We start from the raw sequence: 24,242 nt of genomic DNA on the forward strand, positions 1-24,242 counted from the left end.
GACAGGGTGAAGGGAAAGAAAGAGGGAAATGAGAGGAGATGGTGAACGTGGAAGGGAAAGGGGAAGACTGGAGGGGGGAGGGCATGAAGGAGGGAATAAGGGCAAGCAGGTGAGTGGATTCAAAGCAGAGAAAGAGTGGAGGGGATGGAGGGATGGAGAAGGACAAGAGGCGCAGGATGCTCGACAGCTGCTCAGCATCCTCCTCCCTTCACTCAACCTCTCCAAAGTTGAACTCTGACCTCCAGATACTACCTGACTCTTAAAGAGACGGTGATGTGTCCGCAGTGATTTCAAACTCAATCAAGTCACATTTACTAAGTATAACATTTGTATTTGTGAACAAAAACTCTTTAATGCCAAATTAAATGCAATGCAAATTTGGGAGCAGACAGATAAGAACCTGCTCATTAGATCGGTATTTTATTGAACTTTTTGGTGGAGAAGCATTAAAAAATACATATTGGTATGGTACAGAAGTATTTAAGTTACTCCCTGTTGTATTTAACAATGAGACAGGCTGCTAGGTTACTAAGAAAGCAACAATTATTTTCATGATGGATTTATATCCTTCATTGTTTGATTAATCATTAATTGTCTTTTATTTAGTCTGAAAAATGTCAGAACATAGTGAGAAATCTAAATTTCCTAGAACACAAGGGCACATTTTCTAATTGCATCTTCTCTCGGGTGGAAAACAAAAATTATGAGCAGAAACTTGCAAAAAAAAAAAAAATCACATTTGTGAAACTGGAACTAGAGGACCATTTTTTGATAAACCATTTAACTGATTAATCAATTATAGCACGTTTTCTGTCATAAGTAAAAACAAATAACTGATTAACCATTTCCACACAAATGTTTATGTTCATTTAAAAACATAATTTAATAAGTACAATAGCTTAACTGCATTACCTTACTGTAAGTAACGAAAGTGACCACAAAAATTAGACACCATATAGTAAAGTTAAATGTGCTTCAATGATTAATCAATTATTAATTAAATTAATCGGCAACTATATTGCTCATCAGTTAACTGTTTCCACACATTTTTTTTAAAGAGGAAAGTCTCTCATTTTCTCTAGTTTCTTTAATCTTATGTGACTGAATTTCTGTAAACTGAATTTCTTTGGGCTGTGAACAAAACAAGACATTTGAGGACCTCTCCTCTCTGGAAAACTGTGATTAACATTTTTCACATTTTCTGACATTCTATGGAACAACTAATTGATTAATGAAAAAAATAATCTGCAGATTACTCGATAATAAAAATGGTTAGTTGCAGCCCTGGTAAAAAGCACTGGCTGTTTCAGTTTTATTTATGTGGGAGATCACTAAAGAACTGCACTCTGTTGCTTAATGAATAAATTAAAGCTCTCATACAGGGTTGGGGGTTTGATTCCCACTGTGAAAACCCTTTTCCTAAAAAAACGGATTCACTGGCTGTACTGTAATGAGCGCGCCCACCAAATGGCATATGTTAAGAGTGACAACAACAGAGAAAAAACTGGTGAACGTTGTATTGCATGAAGACAAATGGTGTAAATATCCCTGGCAAGCGCCACTGACACTGTGTCTGTGAATCCAGCCTTGGCTCTGAGAAGCTGTGGATCCATGCTGGCTCTCAGGGGGCCATCTTGGATCAAAGCATCTGGCGGTTTGGCAGGTTGCATTCTGGGTCTTGCTGCTTGCCTTACACGCCATTTCTCAGTGCTCAACACAGAGCAGGGCAGAGCAAAAACAGGCCAAAATCTACTGAGACTGAAGCAGTAAATTTGGCATGGGTACAATGTTTGATCAGGACATCAAAGGATTAGTGAAATATGTCTGATGGAGATACACAGGGTTTCCCTACCTACAGTAAACTTTATCATCATTAATATCAAGTCTGTTGTTACCTCAGCTATCAATGAGGCTGTGATGGTGAGAAACACACAAGATACAATCAACTCAGACACACATCTACACACACAATCACAGCCAAGATACAACTGATACACACATCCCGACAACCCCTCTATCTGATTGCCTGTCTCCCTCTTCTCTTGTTTCACTCTCTCTGTCTCACCCAGACAAACACCACCAGGATACAATGACACGAACCACCGTGTGTGGAGGGACGCTGTTATCGTTCAGGTATGAAAACAGGCTGTCTAGAAAGGGTTAATGTGTGTTTATGTGCATCCGCGAGAGACAGAGAGAGAGAAATTAAAGAAAGAAGGAAAGAGGGGTGAAAAGACAGAGTGAGCTTCTATAGCCAAATAAGATTAAGATAGCTATCTTGGCCCCTGTTCCATTCAGGGTAGATAGGAATAATGAAACCCACCCTGAGGTGGTCAAACTGCTGCTGCTGCTGCAGGTGGCCTGCGCTGGTTTTTAATTAAGTGTGTAATGCTGCTATGCTAGGTCGCACTAAATGCACGCAAGGAGTAGCTTTAGTTACTGATTGATTTGACAATATATATATTTTTTTTCTATTTTTATTTGCTTATTATATTAGTTTTATTTGTGTAATTTGGTAGTTTATTTCTCATATTTCACGCAGGAGCATGTGAGGGACAGTTACAGTTCTTAGTATTTTCTTTTTAACTTTAACCTTCAGTGTGAGGCAGGTGTTTTTGTTCCAAAAAACAACAAAATAATTGAATGTGATGTATGGTGGTCTCATTATTTTAAACTTTCTTAATTAAATAAGAGTTAAACAATAACCCTATCATGAGGGGTGTTATGATTCTCCAAATCTTCTGGGTTCAGTTTAATTCTGTTTGACTTTCGATTTTAAAGCGAAGACTTGACTCAATTTTATTTTTTGATTCAAACTTTTTTTTCCCCCTTTTTTAAGAAAATAAGAGACTTGATTTGGCTTCATGCCCTGATTGTCATTTACATTTTCAAATTCTTGTTCTGCATGTATTTGTTTAAACATTTATGAAATATGGTAACCGGATAAGCAGGAAATCCTAGAGTCTTCACTGGAGAAACTTCTTTTCTCTGTGCCTTGAAGGAGGGAGCTTGGATAAGAGGGGAAAATGAATGAGACAGAAAGAGAAAAACATTAAAAGCTGTGATCACAGCACGTTCATCTCATTTCTTATCCCACCATTTTGCCATTTAATCCAATAGCTGCTAATCCAATTTGTCTATCGGACATGTAAAAAGGCAGGGAGGAGGAGGAGGAGGAGGAGGAGAAAGGAGGAGAGCAGGAGGAGGAGGGAAAGGGAGGAGATAGAGCTGAACTTCTCTTCTGTGTCCAAGTCACTTTCTGAATTGCAGTGTATTTAGGGACGAGCCGCACTTGTGCCTCTCCCATCGTTCTCTCCATCCGACCGTCAAGCCCGTCTGATATCAGCAGGGATCAGGGGAAGATGAAAGCCAAAGACGCATGAAAGGAAATGAGAAAAGAAGGAATAAAAAGAACAGGATGAACATTGTTTCCTGTGATTAGGTAAGAGCTCGTTAAAAGGCTGTCACTGCAGCGATGTGAATATGCATGACAGGGGCCGGCCTAATCAGAGAGGTCTGTGGCGAGGACCGGAGGGGGGGAATTGTGCGTAAGTAGCCTACTGAAGACTTGATTTAATTAATGTGAGTAGAGGAGTGTCTTGTTAGGAAGGAGAGTGTAGCTTGTAAGAAAGGTTAGGGTGCTTGCAAATTCAGCGTCGGCCATAAAACATAATCTAAAGCCTGCAGTAGCTGTGTTTCTTTCATGCTGGATTATGGCAGTTTAAACCAAATTATAAGTAAATCTAATGACCAGATCTGACAGGTTCCTCCCTTCACTCTTTTCTTCCCATGTTACAGTCTAAAAAGCAGAATCACACATTCAGTTGAGGCTCAATGCAACAGTTGCTACAATTTATAGCTCAGCAACATTACAGCACTTTCAGTGATATGTGTAAGAATCAACCTCCTCCTACACCTCAACCCCCCCAGTCTTCTCTACACTGCACATGTGATTTCTCCGGCTCTCTCCTATTCTACCCTGCTCTCTACTGGAGTGGTGCTGAGGGCTATTTTTTCCAGGGAGGCTTGTTCGAGGCCTTTTTAGCCGCCCTCAATGGCACAATGGTCCTAGCGTATAGAGCAGATTCCTGCTTTATTGAACCTGCGTATAATGTCTGCTGAATGGAACACATTAACCGATTCACACTCACCTCTTTCCCTGCCTCCCCCCGGATAGAAAAAGGAGAAAAGTAAAATAAGAAAAAAAAGAAAGAGAGGGAAAAACCTCCTCTCACACTGAGGCACAATGACTGCCTTTTCCACCGGTGTCATTTGTCAACCACTGCTTGCTTTACAATGTACAAAAGAGGCGGAGGTAGGGGAGAGAGGAAGGGAAGCAGGAGTGGGCTGTGCCTGAGAGTTTTGGAAGCAGAGGGATGAATTGGGTCTTTTCCATAATCATAAGTGGGGCTGCATAATTATTTGTTTCTAATTACAAAGTGTATTAATGGTGGAGGTCTTTCAGGCAGTATGGCGATGTTGGAAAAGAAGTGTATGATCTTGTGTAATAATTCTGGCTTCCTTAATGAATTATCACAGGAAATCAGCATGGGTTTAATGTTGAAATATTGATGCAGAATCAAGCCCAGTTAAAATAAACCAATGAGCCCAAAATACCAGGTGTTAGTAAATAATAAAATATGAAAAACATTTGTCCTGAGATTAAAAGAAAGGCTCATCAGCCATATTGGTAAGTTTGGAAACTAGTTCTAAAATTTGGCCTATTATGACTCCTGTAAGATGATCATGAGTCAAATCAAAGCACAGTTGTGCCTCAGTATTTGCAAAGTATAACTTCTGCCTCTCCATTACCTTGCTGACTAGCCTAATGCTGGTAATGAGGAGACAATATAAACATTATTAAACTTAAAATGCAACATCTACTGCAAATAACATGCTGGTCTGTAAACATATAAAAGACTGCTAAACAAACTTCTATGAAATATATTAATAATAATTACCATGGCTGGTAAATACAGCAGGATTCTTGGCATTTTCAGACATTCAGTCTCTTCTGGAAGTAACGAATATATTAGAGTTGGACAATTGGACCAATATATTGTCTATCAGCAATGGGCTATACGTGATTGTTTTATTGGGTAATTTTTCATTTTATTTTGCTAATTTAATGGTCTGCATGACTAGCAGTCACTGCTCTGCGAAGTTCTCTCACTCAGTGGCACGGTGCATGCACACTGGGCTGGAGGGCGGGTGAGAAGAAACAGCTAGTAGAGCCAAACTACTTTCACATACAACTCTGATTTATGGCTTTAGTTTCATCAAACCAGACATGATTATTGTTAGAGAAATGTGAAAACTGAATAAGATTTTTTTTGCTGAAAGAATCAATCAATAAGTTAACAAGGCAATTAAAGCTTGCCTTTGTTTGATAAAAAAGAGACTTGAACTCAAAAAGTGATCAGTTCTATTTTCTGTTTAATAAAGAACATAGGTGTGAGAATTTTTCCTTTCTACACATTTTGTGAGTTGCTTTTGTTTATTTGATATAGCAATCATAATGTAGTGACCTAGTTTATACTACAAACCCTAACGTTAAACAAGTGCTGTGAATGCCTACATGTAACCACATATGTTAATCAGGCTTTAATTTCTATGCGGAGAAGTTGTGGGAACACAAGTGAAATGTTGATCAACATTTTGCAGATATGTACACAGTATGAATATTTGCAGACATATTCTTTAACATTTCCTCATTGCATTAATAAAACCATGATTGGGGCAACACTACATTCCTCTCAAAAGTGTTCACTGTTGTACATAAATTGCATATAAACCAAATTTCTAGGAAACAGGGTTAGACCAAGGACCTGCATTTTTGTTGCTAAAGTATTTTCTCTAAAATGAACTTTTGGCTGAAAGAAAACAGACAGGAACCAATGATGATGATCAACATTTTTTGTTGTTAGTGGGCAGCTCTGATCATGAGCTCTGTTTCAAGTGGAGATGAACTACGGATGGCAGTAAGTAGGATCGCCAAAGCCTTTTTTAATGAGCAGGAGAGTGTACATATGCAGCGCCTATCATGTCACTGTTTGAACATGTGTGTTCAGAGACCATGTTAAACACAGACGATAGGTTTGTCCTGCTAATATGTTTCCTCCTCTCATCCTCCTCTCTCTTAAACACACACGCCTCCTTGCTCTCCTCTGCCAACTCTCCTGTGTATACAGTCACACACACACTGACACACACACGTGCACACCCTTGGGCAAACACATTTGACCTCAGAGCTAACAGTAGACCAACCTCCAGACACCTCTCATTCCCCTGCCGTAGAGGTTAAGAGGAGGTGGGGGCTCGGGCAAACAGAGTTCACATAATGGACTCACTCTGGAGATGAAATGTTCATATTAGGAGAACACACACACACACACACACAGACACACATACACACACTTTCTGTTCCTTGTACACATGAGTGAAGAGCGTATTTGCCAAGAAGAAATAATTCATGCAGCTGTCTCTTTCTTCAGCTCTTCCCCTCTTAAGGCTCTCTACCTTCTCATTTTTACGGCTAAAATTAAATACATGTTTATGATTTTAAGGACCAGTGTGGAGGATTGAAAGGCCCCTAGTGGTGAACTGGGCACTTGTACATTTATGCAAATTTTCCTCAAGTCTATGTAATCTACATACATTCAAATTTACAATTAAGTACTAAGTAGGTCAATTTGAATAATCTTTCATCTGCATTTTTGCAGCCAATAAGGCTATCCAATGGCAAACAGGCCAATGAAAACCATGACATACAGATGAAAAAATATAACCCTGCAGAAGGCACAGGTTTGGATAGCTGACCGTGACCACTGAACAGTACAGGAGTGAAGTAATTTAGACTCGAGATTTGGGGAAGCAGAAACCCCTTTCGACTGAATACCTGCTATTGATAATGCATTGAACATTAATAGTTAAAAAGAGACTAATACTCTGAGTAGTATTTGAGAGGATTATTTTGCACTTTTACTTAAGTATTTTTTAACAGCAGTATTTTTACTTGTGCTTGAGTAATATCTCTATCTCTATCCACCTCTGAGAAGCTACAGTCAAAACTCTACTACCAAACTCACTCAAAATGCGAAAACCAGCGTTTGGTTTGTCCATTCCAGGCTACTGTAGAAACAAGGCAGTGCAACATGACGGCCTCTATGGATAAAGACCCATGGCCTCTACAGATAAAAAAAACATTCAGTGGTAACAAAAACACGATTCTTCGTTTTAGGTGATCACAAACTAATGAAAACATGCTTTCTGCCATATTCTGCCAATAAATCTCTGCAAATTTTACACACTGGACCTTTAACCTTAAAGAGCTAATTGTTTAATTTACTATTTTTAAAAAAGCACAAAACAAACACCATTTCTGGGATACTTTTCTTTTTGCCTAACAGAACCAGCGAAGCTGTGACAATCACACAAATACAACCCCCCCACACTCAACCCCCACATCTCCCTCCCTCCATCCCTCCCTCCCTCACCCCACTCCATCAAATTGTGTTTTTGCTACAAATCAATAAACATTATCAGAGAGTGGCAGACTATGGGCTGGTGGAGGCAGCCTCTGTCTGTTAAAGCCTAGACCGCCCTGTCTCTATCACAGTCTGGGCAAGAAGGCCAGGAGGAAACAGACAGACACACAAGAAAGGCAGAGTCTAACGAACGCACACACGAACAGAAAAATACATGTAACATGGAAGCAGAATACATACATACAGAGCCACAAATACACACAGACATGCTCGATGATCAAACAGCAGATCTTTGAAGCATGTTACAGTCGTACAGGGAGCGATTTCTCTCATCCATACATACAGAAACACAGACAGTAGAAAACAATCAAAGTGAGCAGACTGGAAAAGAAAAGAACAGCAGTGAAGCATTGAGGTGTTTAACAATAATCCTAACAGCACAGCACAGGCTGTTTTGACCACGCCACTCAACGTCAATAAGAAATTAAAAGAAAAAAATCACAGTCTATGACAGCAACAGTGACTTTAAACACTCCCTAACCCATTAGGTTGCTGTATCACCACTCTATGCTTGTCAGCTTGCTTTAGCTTTAGCGTCAGAAATCCCCTCTCTCTCAGAACCATTTAACTGAGCCCTAAATAAGATGATTTTCAACCTGTTCCCACTTAGCTTGGGGCTGGAAAAGGAAAATCAGGGGGCCTGCCATACACCATTTCTCAATTACCTTTCTCATTATTGTCACCAGTGTTCATTACTACTATTATCATCCTCCCTTTTCTGTTGCTCCCCCCACTTTAGGCTAGCTCAGGCCGTTGTAGCTGTCGCGTTGGATGAAGAGAAGGAGGGGAGCGGCAGAATCGAGGGCTTTTTGCAAGGCCAGAGCACTTCAGGTAATTAATATAGCGAGAGGGGGCAGATGAGAGGAGACGAAGAATATGTGAGTGTATGTACGCCTGTGTGTGTTTTTGCTGAAATGCCTGATTGGGGAGCTCACCTGCCGATACCCCCTAAAAGGTATTTCATTAGCGAGCCTTTTACCATACAAGCAGAGGAACAAAGCCTCGGTTACGCCTGTCTCCACTCCAACTCAACGGGGCCCTCCAGGACGCCTGTAGCTGTGTGTGGAAGAGTAAAGAAGAGTGGAGGAGCAGAGAGGAGAGGCGAGGAGAGGCTATCCCCGTTCATAATCTCATGACAAAAGGCAAAAAGGCATCATCCTATTAACAGCGTGATCTTCACCAGCTCATGCTAGCTCCTTTCCACAGGGGGCTCTCTTTTATTATTAAGGTGAGTGGGTGATAGGGAGCAGGAGAGGCGCCCGGCGCCTCCCTATTAGCCCTGGGACAAGAGTAGGTATGGAGGGGGAGAGGAGAGAGGAGAGACCCCATGCTAGGGTCCTGCTTGGTGCCTTTTTCTATTCTTCAGAATGAGGGCCTTTGCTTGGACCTTTGGGGGCTGCCTTCTATTAAGCTCCAGTGATACAACACATAGTGGGAGAGATTCTTCAATCAATCACCTCAACACCAGTGGTGATGCTCACAGGGAAAACATCTCCATCTCCACCTGGTAAAACTCATTTGAAGCCGATTGCTCTTCAGCAGCATTAGAGCCATTAACATGTCAGGGATGCATTCATTTTCTATTAGTAAAATGGTCGTGTTTAATTATTTTGCCGTCTGAAAGAATGAGAAATTAAGTGTATATTTGTTGTTTTCTGGTGTATCAACTTATAAAGTTCCGCACATTTTGATAGGTGCCCTAAAAAGTATATTGAATATTGTACAAATTCATAGCAGCACTGTTATTGTTTGAGCTCAGCTTTATAACATAAAAATGCTGAATATACATGTTGATACACTCACTCGCATCTCTCTGCTGTAAATTTATAACCGAAGAATCTGTGGAGATGCTACAACATGTTGCCTCTGTGCTACCAGGATGTTCAATTACATTTGACAGAAGCGATTACATTTGTCAGTATTTGCATCTCTTCAACAGACATTAAAGTTAAGGAACAAGGCCTGAAGTATTTGAAAGGGTGGGGTGAAGGAATTTTTTTTTATATAAATAGCAGGGTATCAAATAGTCAGTGTGTGCATTTGTGTGTGTGTGAGAGAGAGAGAGAGAGAGACAGAGAGAGAGGGAAAGAGACCAGTGAGAGGAAGAGAGATTAGTCTGTTTTTCTGTTTGAGTGTTTTGTCTTCTGCTCAGTGGGGGTGCTTGCCTCTAGCCTCAGGTTACACAGGGGAATTGTGGGAAAAAAGTAGCCTGAGCCATGTTTGTGAATGACAGCAAGCAATGCCAGGCTTGGTGTTAAAACGCTGTGAAGAAGTAAGGTGCCTAATACAAATACACACAGATGATAAAACAGATTTCTCCTCACAATAAATTCCAAGTCATTCATAAATAAGGTTTTTGATATATACACTAAATAAAGTTCTTCTACTGAGAGAAAACACTCACACTTCCCAACCCTTTTTACTCATTTTGTTAGTGCACACTATATTACATGATAACTTTACAATAACTAGAAAACTGTCTTAACTTTACCAACAGTGGCCTGTAGCTGATTTAAAATTTGACGTTGATAACAGAGATTGAAGCTTATTCTACAGTTTGGTTACTCATTTTAAATGCCTTGTCCTTATATTATATTAAAAAACACATCCTATTCAGTTCTGAGACAGATTCTGTCTGGACAATTTACAACTGATGAAATATCAATCATGACTGCCAATGACTGGGGCATTCCAGAAAGAAGGAAATGAAAAGTGGGTGTGCAACAGAACAAGAAAAACGCTGCAAACATACAGATTCTGAAAAAGAGTCTCAGATGGTCAAGTCATTCCAAACTATATGAATTTTAATATTCTAACATTACAACGCTGTTTAATAGTGTTCTTTGGCACATTCATTACACATGTTCATTACTGTGATTATTAGGCCGCACCCTAATAGTTGACTAAACTGACACAGATCTTTTCACTCATAACAAAAATTCACATACCAGCACACTGCTGCTAACCGTTTACCCAGAGTGGGATACAGCCTCTGAGACCAACAGAGACAGGAGACAGGGAAGACAGTACTGAGGCGAATTACAGCAGCTCTGACAAGTGTCTGTGTGCAATGATGAAGACATGGCGGGTTCTGGCAGGGACCAGAAAGACGTGCAGACGTTGAGGAGCAAGATTGTACCAAGTTCATTTGTAAGTAAACTAGACTGCAACTAATGATTATTTTCAGTCAATTAATTTGTTGATTATTTTCTCGATTAATCAGTTAATAGTTGTTTGTTTTAAAAAGTCAGAAAATTGTGAAAAATGTCAGCGTCTCCCAAAACCTATGATGATGTTACTCACATCCCAAAGATATTCTGACATAAACAAGTAAAGAAACCTAAAAATATTCACATTTAAGAAGCTGAAATCAGACAATTTTGACCTTTTTCTTTAGAAATTATTCAAACCAATTAATCGATTATTAAAATAGTGTGCCATTATTGTTGCAGCTCTAAAGTGTTTGTCATCTATCATGTTAATAAGTCAGTTAGTATTTCTTTTGTGATGTCTGAACTGAAAATGAAACTTTTGTGAGGTTAAACTGTGTTGAAATAAATGGCCAAAATATAAAGTACCCTTGCTGGTTGTTGTGACACATTCAGAATCATTACTACTTTGGCTGTAAGCATTTAACATCCAGCATGCTTTGTGCTGCTTGTAAAATTCATATTCTGAAGGCTCATAATTAATGTTTTGAATTTCTCTGTAATGTAGCACAGTGCTAACAATGTTGCTTATAAATTCTCGTTCAGCTCTGTAATTCAAATTATTTAAATAATTTAATTACTTTCATAAACATGCAACAAGTATTTAACTAATGGCTTGAAATAATGACTACTAGTGACAAGGAAAATCTTCAGGCGGGGGCAGCCCTGGTGAGTGTGAGTGTGTTTTGTAAGGTATTGGATACTGGTCAATGCTAAGTAGTGAGATGGTCTTTCTATAACATTTATCAACACATATGTGACATATTTTTGGACTTAGCAATATCAAAAACTAAATATATAGCTATATATAGCTAAATAGCATCTAGCTTGTCACCACAAAAGGTAACAGAGCAATCCAGAGTTCAGCTGACTGACTGACTGACCAACCACCACAAAATACTATACTATTCACTATAATAGACTTCTTCGATTTAGATATTTAGATATTTTATCAATTTTAACCCCCTCTTTTAAAGTTTCTGGGTCAAAGTAGATAATGTTTATACATGTTCGTACAATTTTAGCCTGCAACTACTCCTACAGGTGGACACTTTAATTAGCAGTTTACATAAATGTGACTTGCTTCAAAGATTCAAAATGGTTTTAGGACATTTACGGTTAAAAGAAACATAGCATTGCTGTGCGACTACCTATTACTGCAAAGCACACAAACTTTCCTGCACTGAAGTCAGAATTGAGCTAATTTAGTGTGATAGAAAGAACTTTGAGGGACCTTTAAAGGTATGTCAAAGTACAGATACTGAAGAGATGCACTCCACCGGCTTACAGGCTGCTGCCTCACACACACGCAGACACACACCTCTTCTCATCATCATCATCGTCCTCCATTCTCCTCTGTAGCCCAGTAAAAAGCCTGTGATGACCTGGGTGTGTAGCTTATTAACCTCCCCATCAGTTCTTATCAGCCAATGAATAGCCCAGTCATCTGCCCCTCCTCCTGAATCTAAGGGTGAAAATTTTCTCTTCACGTCAGAGCTATAATTCACTCCACACACAAATCATTTAAGGTGCACACACACATGCGCGTGCACACAGACAGGCGTGCGCACACACAGAGGGAAGGGGATCAGTGGTAACATTTTGTCAACCTTGGTCCTGGTGGGCTTCCAAGACTGGTGTAGACCAGATGTTACCGAAATTACTAACAATTGGAGGAAACGACAGAAGGGGTGTACATGGTGTGTGTGTGTGTGTGTGTGTGTGTGTGTGTGTGTGTGTGTGTGTGTGTGTGTGTGTGTGTGTGTGTGTAAGGGCCAGAATAAATTAATGGCTGATTTCTCCCCTTGCTTTGATGGCATTAAGAGCCCTCTTCTTCTCAATGTGCCGCGTTAAATGCTTTTCTCTCCTTCTCTCTTTCCCTCCGTCTCTCCCTTCTTTTTTTTTGACAAGCAGGGCCACCCAGCAGAAAGCAACTGATGCAAAACGCCAGAGTAATCCCCCCCTCCATCCACCGCTGCTACCACCACCACCCCTCCCGCTATCTTTAGTCTTTGACACAGTAGCCATTATCTGTGGGATTTAGTTAAACCAAACCTTCATGTATTTGTTAGGCCCTGGGTTCGTTTTCTCCTCTGACTGCTCTGCTTGAGTGTGGCCGGGCTGGGGGGAGTTTTTTCTTTCTTTCTTTTTCCACATAATCAGTGCAGCGAGCAGGGGACACATGAAGAGGGGGTCTACAATGCCATCTAGCTGGATTCTTCCAAGTCTGAAAGCTGAAAATTGTAACCTTGTTTGTTTTGATTGCTGCAAGAAACCGAGACGGAAGTCTTCACCCAAGTTAAAAGCGCCAACACAAAAATTTTACTTTCCCTAATTAATCTAGCCAAACTAAACAAGATAAAATTTTGTATGATGTACCTGCTCTGCCCTATTACCACAATAGTGAGCAGTCATATATATGGACCAGGAAAAAAAATCTACTTGTTTTTCAACATTTTCATGCACCATATGTTAAATGACAAGTATACAACTACCTGAAATCAATACAACCTGAAATACTGATATATGATAAACTGAATTTATCAAAAAGTACTGGCATTATGAATATCTTATTGGCCTAAATTTAATCTTATCACACCAACTAACAAAAACACTAAGAATCCCCTGCACTTAAACTGAGAATGCCTACAACCAATGACATCTAACACGACGTTTAATCCTCAAAAATCAAACACATAAAAAGAAAGTCAGCATATTAAAGAAAATGGTAACACTTTATATTAAGGTGCCTGTAATAACTGGTAGTTAATAGTAACAAGGCCCTTGTAAGATATTTATTAACATTAACATGACACATTAGATGAATAGGTGCCAATTAAGGCATAACAAACATGTTTATTTTAAGATTATAAGACATTTATAACACTATATAAACTTGTTAGTGGTTTACAGACTGCTTAAGAATGTTAATAAAAGCCATATGACCTTCTTATAATTGTTTATAATATCATTACAAACACATTTTTGTGTGTTAATAAAAGTCTTTATATAACAAACAATCATAAGAAACCATATTAATATTCTTAAGCAGTCTAAATCTTTAACAAATTCATTAAAAGTGCTTGTAAATGTCTTGCAATCTAACAATAAACATGTTTACCATGCTATTATTAACACTTGTATAGTCTTATTAACACATATTAAAGATATGCAACATTTTGTTTTAAAACAATGTCCAGCCTTATATGAACATAATCCCTTTCAATTATCATGTATGATGGACTAAAAATGTGTGGTGGTGGCAATGTCTGCAGAAACCTGGCCCTCTGCCTGTATTTCCTTATTCTTCTCATTATTTCTGTGCATGGGACGCTCTACAAATCCAAAATGTTGATATTTGGTGTCTTGGTGTCCTGGTATCGTTCTGGCACATTTACACACGTGCCTTATTACCTATTAACTAACGGTTATTAATTAATCTAAAGTGTTATAAAAAATGGTAACACACTTTAGTATTACAGACAAATGCAACCATTTCCATAATATATTTTTTATGGTCCAGTTCTAATCTGAAAACAAGTATTCTGAATTCATATCTGTAAAACCACGCTTAACACTAAGGTCTTCCTCTCTGCCACATGCAGCTACAGAGCTAAAAGCAGTGTTGTGGAATCACTGTTGAAATTTGCAGATAAGCCGGGGCTCTGTGGGGCTAAGCTAAGGTTAAGCCAGGTGGTTTAGCTCCCTGAGTATGTGTTTACACACACACTGAGGTGTGAACCATTTGGGGAGCTTAGAGGGGCGGAGAAACATGAGTTGATTTAGTGCTAGTGTAAACCTTAGTACCTGTTGATGGTGTTAATTGGCACAGCTTAACACAAACATTAGTATCAGTATTTCTGATGTGGGGCAGGAGTCAGATTTAACATCCTATAGGGGGAATACACACTGATATCATAGCATTAAGTATCACAATATTTTTTGGGGGAAAGACCAACATTTACACAAAACTTTTAAGTACAGTTTTTACAGATTTGTAGTCCTGTTACCTTATTCTAATAAGATATTTTATGATTGAAATCAAAATGCTGCCAATTGTAAGTTATTTTAGGTCAACACTGTTCCTGTACTTCTTGTGTTTATACAAGAAACTAAACTAAAACGAAAATGAAAAAAGGGGGGTTGTAGAAAAATCATAATTTTGAATTGCATTTACACATCAATTTGCTTTGTTTCAAACACTGTACAGCTTTGTTTTATTAAAAATAAATAAATGAGAATAATGATGATGATGATGATGATGATAATAATAATAATAATAATAATAATAATAATAATAATAATAATAATAATAATACGTTCTGAATATTCTATTGTAAATTTCTATTTTATATTTATTATTCTTGAATTTTGCTGTGCTTACTTTTTCTTTTCTCATAATATGTTTATTGTGACTGCTGCAATTCATCAAAATACTGAAACAAATTCCTCATATGTAAAAGTCCTCTAGGTAATGAATTAGTTCAGGTTAACTCGGATAATTTGTCAGCAGATTTCAAATGACACTAACAAAGCCTCGGTTTACATTTCGTTTTTAAATGTCATTTTAGAAATAATCATTCTTATTTAGCTCTGGACGCAGATCAAGCCACTTACAAAGGCAGTTAAGATTTATTAGTTGAGGAGTGAGGGAGGAGGATGTTGAGAAAATTCTCAATGAAAAAGTATGAGTATTTGAGAGAGAGCAGTGATAACCCCCAGTGGAGGACCCCCCCTCAACCTGCTGACAGACAGCTGCAATCTTTTTAGCATAAGTGGCTCCGCCTGCTCCATTAGCAAAGAAAAGGAGGAGGGTGTGTGTGTGTGTGTGTGTGTATGTGTGTGTGTGTGCGTGTGAGGAGGGGAGAGCTCGACCCCCCCGGGGGTAGATGTTAGAACAAATTTGAGGGGTGTCATATTACACGCCTTGTGACAAGAGGCAGAGGGGAGGTGAACGATGAATTTGCTTGATGAATTAATCTGTGGACCAGTAATGGCTCTGCTAACAACATTAGTCATCCTTCTTACATCTCGGTGCTGCGATTCACTAGTTTCTCCCCTCGTCTCTTCCTGTTACACAATCGTTGCATCCTTTCCTTCTGCATCTTTCCTCCCCGTCTGTCTCTTCTTCCTCTCACGGGTTTTCTTGAGGGCAAAAACTCAATCCTCTCCCTTTATATCAATAAAAAATTATTTTAGCAAAAACTTCCTACACTGGTTTGTTTAATAAACTCCCTAATTTAAATGGTCCCTATTATGTTTGTAAATGTGTCAAATAAATCCCCCCACAGCACTGCATTACAACTGACACCAACACCAGGCTGTTAGTGCCACTGGCCACGGCTCAAGCTTTGATTCAATACACAAATGCGAAATTGCTGTGTTTAAATAGATATTTAAATGGAAATGTATTGGGAAAGACAGCTGTTGGTATTTGTAGCCTGGAGTGCTCATTACAATGGGAAATGGGGAGGAGTGTGTATGGGGGGGTGATGACAACGGTAGCATGGCGAGCAGCTGTGTTAGCAAGTGAATGGTGTAATTACTGGCCAAACCTCTGTCATTAACCTGCATTGTCGAGTGCCACCACATCCGTTACCATAAGAAAGCCTTGATTAATTGACTGCAAGGTTGAAATTCAATTATGTCTTTGGGCTGTAGTTTGTTAACTAAATAATTATCAACCACATAAAAAAACAAACAAATATCCCTATGGAATCACAACTACGAGAATATTTTTCTTTTTAACTTTAACTGTTGATTTCCTAAGAGATGATAGAAGATAAAGTTTACATTAAACAAACAAGAAAATGTAAGCAGAGGTGGAGCGAAACAGGTGGATTAAAATGTGTCAACTTCACTTCAAACCAATAAATTAACCCCCTTAAGATAAATTTATGTAAAAGATGTTTTTAGCTACAGTACAAAAACAAGACAAACAAACAAAAGTAAAACACTGTGGCTCTGGTTTATTTGATTGTGTGCATCATAGTGCTGCTTAAGACCGTTTAGTACAAGGCTTCTCTGTGTGTGTATGAATATATTCAGTGTGTTTCAGTATAATTTGTGTATTCAGTGCTTGTGTGTATGTGTGTGTGTTTGCATGTCTGTGACGATGTGTTTGGCAGCTTGCAGCATGGTTTGTTGGACTGCTGCTGCATGGGGTCTCAGGCAGAGAGGCGGCTGATGAAAGCACTGGCGGGATGCTCCAATAAAGAGCAGATTATCATAAGCGGCCATTGTCCACCTCCCAATTCTCTCCAACAACCCCCCCCCTCACATCCCCACTTACTCACCCCTCTGCTGAAAATGTTAATCGGCCCTATCGCTGGCAGGCTGAGGAAAGGAGGAGTGCTTGGCGCAGTCAGTACAACTTTAACTGATTTAGAGGAAGCATGGAAAAATAATGAGAGAGTGACAAAAAATAAAAACGGTGACAAAATCATCAGGGAGAAATAAAGTAAAGGTAGGCAGATATGGCAGAAAAACAAAAGGAAATGAGAAGTAGCCAACAACAATTCCTGCTCTGGTTTACAAACAAATATAACTTGCACATCCTGTGGGACGTGGTGAGTAGCTACACCCCAATCTCCTCCGTCCCAACAAACTCCCTCCCTCCCTCCCGTTGACTCCATCCACCCAGCTCGTTTTATCTGAAGATTCTCAGACAATGCCTAGAGGATCCCGTTCCCTAATCTTCCTAAAAATCCCCCTTTCATCCCCACTGTTAAAGAATGTATGAAAGGCTGACACCGAGCTGGAGAAAAGAAGTGGGGGGAAAGGGAAAAAAAGAAGCGGTGCACATCTGGGAGCGAGGGTGGTGTCACTGTGCTGGACTGGGGGGTTGGGGTGGGGGACAGAAAGCACAGGGGAGGCAGGAGCTCAGCACTGGTCGCTTGTGCAGAGTCCTTGCAAGTTGACTAATTAAATTGTTTTGCTGCTCAAACATTCAAATGGCCGAGGAGATTAAGGGCATGAGCGGGAACGGGAGTGTATATGTGTGGGGGGTGTTAATCTGTGTTCTGACCCAGTTGAACCTTGGAAACACACACACACACACGCACATACACACACATTTTCACACAAAACAAGAAGCTCAAATCCTTTGTTTTGTCCCCTCAAAGGCAAGAAAAAGGCAATGGGGTTTTAAAGGAGTGATCCCTAGATTTCTTTTCTTCCCCATAGGGAAGAACGGTGCATTTGGTCCTGAAGTGAATTCAAGATGACCACAAACACATTCCACTGAGGTCTGATACAAAACCATTCGATTGAAATTGAGTGCTCTTTTTGTAACCCTGACAACAACAACAAGAAAATGACCAAAGGCTTCAAAAAGGAACGCATCTTCTCTTCGCTGTGTCTATCTCACTTGCCATGAGCTTAGCTTACGAATTGGGTTTGTGATTATGGATAAACAATAGTCGCAATCTCTCTGCTTAGTAATTTCAATCACAATTCAAAGAGTGGACAAGCCTTCAGCATAGCCTGGGTTTATTTTCAAGTCTGCCTCTATTGGAAGATTCAGGAGGAGAGCCGTGTTTGAAGCTTAATGTTGCTTGATTCATTTTCAAACGTACATTTTTTTTTAACACAAACAAAACAAAAATGTGGCACCTGAAAAATAAAGCGCGCACTGTTTAAAGCCAACGCCAAAACCTCTCTCCCTCCATCTTTCAGCCTGTGAACTGGGGAGGGTATTATAGTCTAAACACTTTTTCTTCTGTCAGTGCTGAAAGATTAGACTGGTTATCCCATTAAAGTTGGTAAAATGCCATTCTTGTGTCTTTAAGCTCTCGTATAGGAGGTCAAGATGAGTCTGCCTGCGCTTACAAGGCGGGCACGGATGTAATCTGCCCAAAGTTACAATAATTAATGTTAAGCTTCTTCAGCAATACGTTTGTGAAAGAACTGGCCCTGATAATATACTTAAAGCTGCACACGCTGTTTGTGTTGCTGCAACGAGACGAGCAGGGCTTGATGTGCGTGCGTATATGTGAGTGTGAATGTGTGTGTGCGTTAGTCCCCATGCCACTCACGTAGCCCAGCTTAAATCTTTAGTCAAACTATAAGCTGATGCTGCCACAATGCTGGATTAGAATGACAGGCATGGGAAAAAGAGTGAGAGACCGGTTCACTTGATGCTAAGGAAATATAAACGTAACACACGCACTCTGACACTGATACCTGCACCCCGCCACTATTAGTGTTACCACTACAACACATTACCAGCCTGAAATATAGTTTTATAAAAAAGAAAAGAAATTCAAAAGCTATTGTCCAGAGAGTAATATTTCTACAACAGTGATCACCTAATCCCTGATAACGGCAAATAAAACAAAAAATACAATTAGATGAATCAAAATGTGCCAGCAGGCTTTAGTTTGAATGATGGCGATTTAGAGCCACAGGTTGATGTTTAATCCGTTCACATTCTGCAATCCTCCACACAATCACACACCAAGTCGAGGCCAGCAGCCCCTTCCAATGTGAAGGCATTGACAGTCCAGTCTGTCCCTTTCTCAGATACTGAGGGGGATAGGCTGCATGTGTAAAGTACATTAAGCTCTTGCTGGATCCCTCCTTGTGCCATTCTCCTCTCGTCGACTCGCAGACACAAAGGCAGATTAAAGGAGCGCGCGCCATAAAAACCCTGTGTCAATCTTATCGGCTTCGAGTGCAATTTTTAAACATATGTTAATCTGGGAGAGCTAAAACTCATTCTCTGCTCTCTCTGCTTGTTTATCTCTTATCAAATGCGCAGTAGGTGAGAGGCAGCTTTGCGGTGCGGCTAAGTGCCATTATTTGGATAATTGCATCCATTGTTGCAGGTTATATAGCTATTTGAAATGGGAGGTGTGTGTAAATAGGTGCAGGGGCCAGGTAGGGGGTGGTTGAGATGGGGCCAGAGGATTTTCTACGAAGGCTACATGACGCATTTGAATGCTTCTTCATACCCCAAGCGAATTTTCAATAAGGAGTGTCTGATATATTTTTCTGTGTAACAATACCTGTAGAAAACTAACAATGCCAAGGTCAGAAGCATTACATGAATAGATATAAACACACTGACAAAATTAGCACCCTAATAAAACATATTAATGATGCCATCAAAAGTTCAAGCCTTTATTCGTTGGTTGTATCACACTTAAAAGTTTTATACTATAAGTAAAGACTGAAATAATATTCTAGTAAAACTGAATAATATATAGCTTCTGTTGAAACACGAATATTCGTCTCATATAATCAATAACTCCTATAAATATTGTGTGTGTTGCAGGAGGTGAACGTTCTCCTAATGTTGCATGTGTGAAGGACAGTGCTCCCAGTGGTGCAAGAATAACAAGTTCATTAGTCGAGGGGGGGCGCCGCAGGAATTCAAATTCCCCCCCGGCTCGGGCCTGGCCTCTGATTGGCTGGCTGCGTCGGCATGGCGAGACTCATTAGAGCCCAGCAGTAATTAAGAGTTGTTAGAAAGTGAATTCTCTAACCGCAGATTAGAAAATTAAACTATTTACTGATTACATATTAATAGAAGACAACAATGGCGCTTGCCATAAGCTTGGAAGGCAACCAAGGAATAAATCTGTGTACTTAATTACCATAAACAATGGGGGCATAGAAATGGAGTTTTATGCACACTCCCTCCTGTAATGTGTCTGATATCAGAAGACACTTGACAATTCTTGTTCAATTATCTCTATTATTTAATGTGCTGTGAACTGCCTCTGAGTAAATAAATTAACCACCCCAATTACTTGGGATTCATCTGGGGAGGGCCACAGCGTAATAGAAAATGCCGCAGAAAGCTGCATTGTGCCCAAACCAGAGGAGAGAGGGGGGAGGAGAGGAGATGTGTGGAAAAAGAGGGAGTGCAGGGGTGAGAGAAAGGAGACAGAAATAAAGATTCACAGGGATAAAAAGGAACAGAGCAAATGAAAAGTGATGCAGAGAAGCAGAGAGGGTTGAGACGGAAAAGAGAGCGAGAGAAACAAATAAAGATAAAAAGAAAAAAGAAAGAACACTGATATGTAAAGCACAAAAAGTGACCTTAAAACAGGACGAATTAAAAAAATTAAGGTTATTACAGATGTTATTTATTGTGGCTAACATTTTAAATGCATATAAACCCAGAATGACAAACTTTACTAAAGCACAAGGGAATGGCAAAGCACATGATATCAAAGACGGGAATATTGAGGACCAGCAGAGCACAGTGGATCTTCCCAGGCTTTCTGCTGCTGGAGCACAGAGATGCACAATCAGTCATGGGTCAGTTGGTCTGTCTGTTCACATCTGCCCATCAGTCCTGCAGCACTGTGCGCTACCACAGCACCACTGCACACTGAGCTCACCCAAACTTACCTCAAGAGGTCTGAATCATATGATCATAGGCGCTGCTGTGACATCCACCCTGCTTAGAAAGTCTGATTTGTGTGTCTAGGAGCAAACTGCACATTGTTCTAGGTATAATACACACACACAGACAGACAGGCAAAAACACAGACACACACGCACACACAATCAAACAGGTGGCTAAATATAAAACTGTTAATATGAGAATAGTTAAAGTGAAGCATATTTGTACACCTTTCTAGAAGACACCCAGTTCTAAAGCACTGCTAACCTCAAGTAGAAACTTAAAATCTCTCCACACATGAATAATTGATATGACTTCCTCTCTTCAACACATCAACCGAATTCCTCATTATCTAATCTTCTGTTGAGATCACATCTGAACTCCAGCTCAATTAACATAGTGGAAAGTGGTCCAACTCTTACTAAGAACAGACTGCTCTCAAAAACTCAAGTCTTAAGTTTGTAGATGTTGAGTATTACATACACATATGCTTTTGGTTAGATAAGAAAAACTTAAATTAAAGCTGACCCTTAACTGTAAGAGGCTGTTCTTTGTGTTTCTAAGAGGATGCAGTGTGGCTGCTTCCATGTGTTAATATTGTGCTTATGTTTGAAGAAGGATCATTAAAAAAGCCTGCATGCTCAGTGAACTTTATGTAGACAAAATGTGGTTTTATGCAGACAGAACAGTAGATTATGAAGATGTCAAAATGTAGAAGATAAGTAGAAACACAACTGTTTTTAATGCTTGAGTACCACCAGTACTAAGTAGGGAGCAGAGTTTGTGCTGTACCTGTGTTTAAGCGCTTGTGGATTGTATTATTAAGAGAACAGGACAAAAATTGTTCTTTAGTCCTGGTTTACTTACTGGTCAGAGGCGTGAGACTAGTGGAGACAGTCGATACAGATGGTGGTGGCTTTCACAACCAGGTATCAGTTTACCAGGTACATAATTGGGAAGTATTAGCAGATCAAGTGTTTGGCCAACATGCAAACTAATGCCCATGTTATGTGCAATTATTGTGCCAACAATTTGCAATGACATGCCTGTGAAGCCTGTGAACTATGCTAAGAAGGGCCAACAGAAGGCTTTTATGGCTCTGTTGAACTTTAATTTGACTGACTGACAGCCAATTCATCATGATACAGAGGATGTCTCACAACTTTTGTTGGCTTCCAAAGAAAGAGCTAATCAAGAGTTGAGGAAAGTATCGTTCTGTCCCAGCCAGTCACATGGATATTAGATATTCTATATTCAGGAAAATTACAGGAACTCACGACTTTGGCTGGCTGTCAAAAGTGTGGCTGGCAGGGTAAAAAATATGAACACTTGCTGGTAGCTAGTGGTAATTTCTCAGTATGTCCCCTTGTGACACACAGGCACCAGTCAGATGTGATGGATCAATAATGAATGTTTTGCTTACAGCCAATCAGCCATAGCTTCAATCAGACATTCTGGGTCCAGAGAAAAATATCTATCATCTATGACAGCCTATAGAAAGGTGACCTCAGTTGCTGAGGTGATAAAGGTTACTTTAGTTACCACCTGTCACTGGCGCATCTCACTCTGATGCCTCCAGACCTCGGCCTAAAGGCACAATCCATAACCTATTGGATGAGTCTCTGGGATAAATGCTGCAAAATGAGATATGGAAACGGAAATGCACTTTCAGGAACTCAGAAAGGTGCTCAACATCAGGTAGCAACTTCTTCCCCTGCTGCAACCTGCTGCATCTGTATCAATGTGAGGGTACATGTTTTTATTCTGTACTGAGCCCTAAATAATGACTGATGCCTCACAGTTAAGCATGGCCTACAAAACTACAATCAGTACTGATTAAATGTGGCACTTGAAAACTGTAGTTTCATATTATATAATACAGACCATATCACCTGTATATATTGCACTACACCCAGTAGTCAGTGTGTTGATGTGTGGAAACCACATTTTCTCAATTTCATTCCCCACTGATGTTATAAGGGGGTGAAAAGCAACCAAGGTGAATTTCTCTTTGTGATATCCTTTTATTATTTTGTCCTCGCCTTCCCTGTTGTCACCCTCTTCCTTTTCTAGTGAATCACATTTTTCAGGAGGGGACCGCAGGTATATATATTTATATAACTATATAAAGAGAAATCTTTATGGCTGAAGGTGTTTGGAAGTAAATAACCTGGCGTCTTGCTGGCTAGCGGCTGGTTTATCAGTGGGTGAAGAAGAAGAAGGAAAAACAGCCCTTCAGATTGACACAATGGCATGCGCTCCGACAGGGGAAGAGGGCACAGAGGCAGGGAGGGAGGCGAAAAGGAGGAAAGCGAACACAACAAACAGAGAGGAGATAGTCTCGATATCAAGACCCAAATGGGATGGGGAAGGTGAGCGTAAATCCCACCGCCCCAGTTTCCTTTTCTAAAAACCTCCTCTTCTATCCTTCCTGTGTTGCTTTTTTAGGATTCTGGGGGTTAAATCCACCAAGGTGGGCACTGATATATCAGAAAGAGCATGAGAGCTGCTACTAAATTACTACAGCAAATACTGGAGCAACACTTTCAGAACATTTGCAAACATAAAAATTTTACACTTCCTGCAACCATGATTTTTTTTTTCTCCAACAGCATTCTTGGGTGAGGAAAGGGATGGTTTAGTATCACAAATGGGATGCTATTCTCCAATTTCAGTTAGGGACTTAACGGAGCCAAGGCCCCTCTTTTGGCTCGGCACACTGTCTCATGTCTTAACAAGGCTTTACCCCCGGCCAAATCTTAAATAAAAACCTTCCGAATCTGGCTCCATACGCCAAACCAGATTGCACTTTGTGTGTAAGCATTTGTGTGTGTCTGTCGTGGATTTGTGAACTGTGTCAGTGCTCATGTTGTGTTGCCTCGTGTCTTATTTTTTATTTTTTTTTTTACATTTCTTTGCCTCTCCCTCTCTCCTCCCTTTAACTCACCCCCGTCTTTCCTTATACAGCATATCAATGAAGGCCAGATATGACTAGGGGAAGGAGGGTGTATGTGTGTGTATGTGTGTATCCGTGCATGGCTGAGCGCACTGTTCAATAGTGTGGAGGCTGGCTGGCTGGGGCCGCGGCTGGCAAACGGCTGCAGCGGAGACTTCGGCTGGGGCTCCGCT

The 24,242-nt window shown here is 40.0% G+C and overlaps 1 protein-coding gene across 6 annotated transcripts in view; it reads right to left on the bottom strand.

Moving 5' to 3' along the window:
* ehbp1 (EH domain binding protein 1) overlaps positions 1–24,242 on the bottom strand; it is a 174,772-nt gene that overhangs the window by 16,201 nt on the left and 134,329 nt on the right. The window lies entirely within an intron of this gene.

This window comes from Lutjanus erythropterus, chromosome 14, assembly GCF_056507025.1.
Source record: "Lutjanus erythropterus isolate fLutEry1 chromosome 14, fLutEry1.hap2, whole genome shotgun sequence".
NCBI classification, from domain to species: domain Eukaryota; kingdom Metazoa; phylum Chordata; class Actinopteri; order Lutjaniformes; family Lutjanidae; genus Lutjanus; species Lutjanus erythropterus.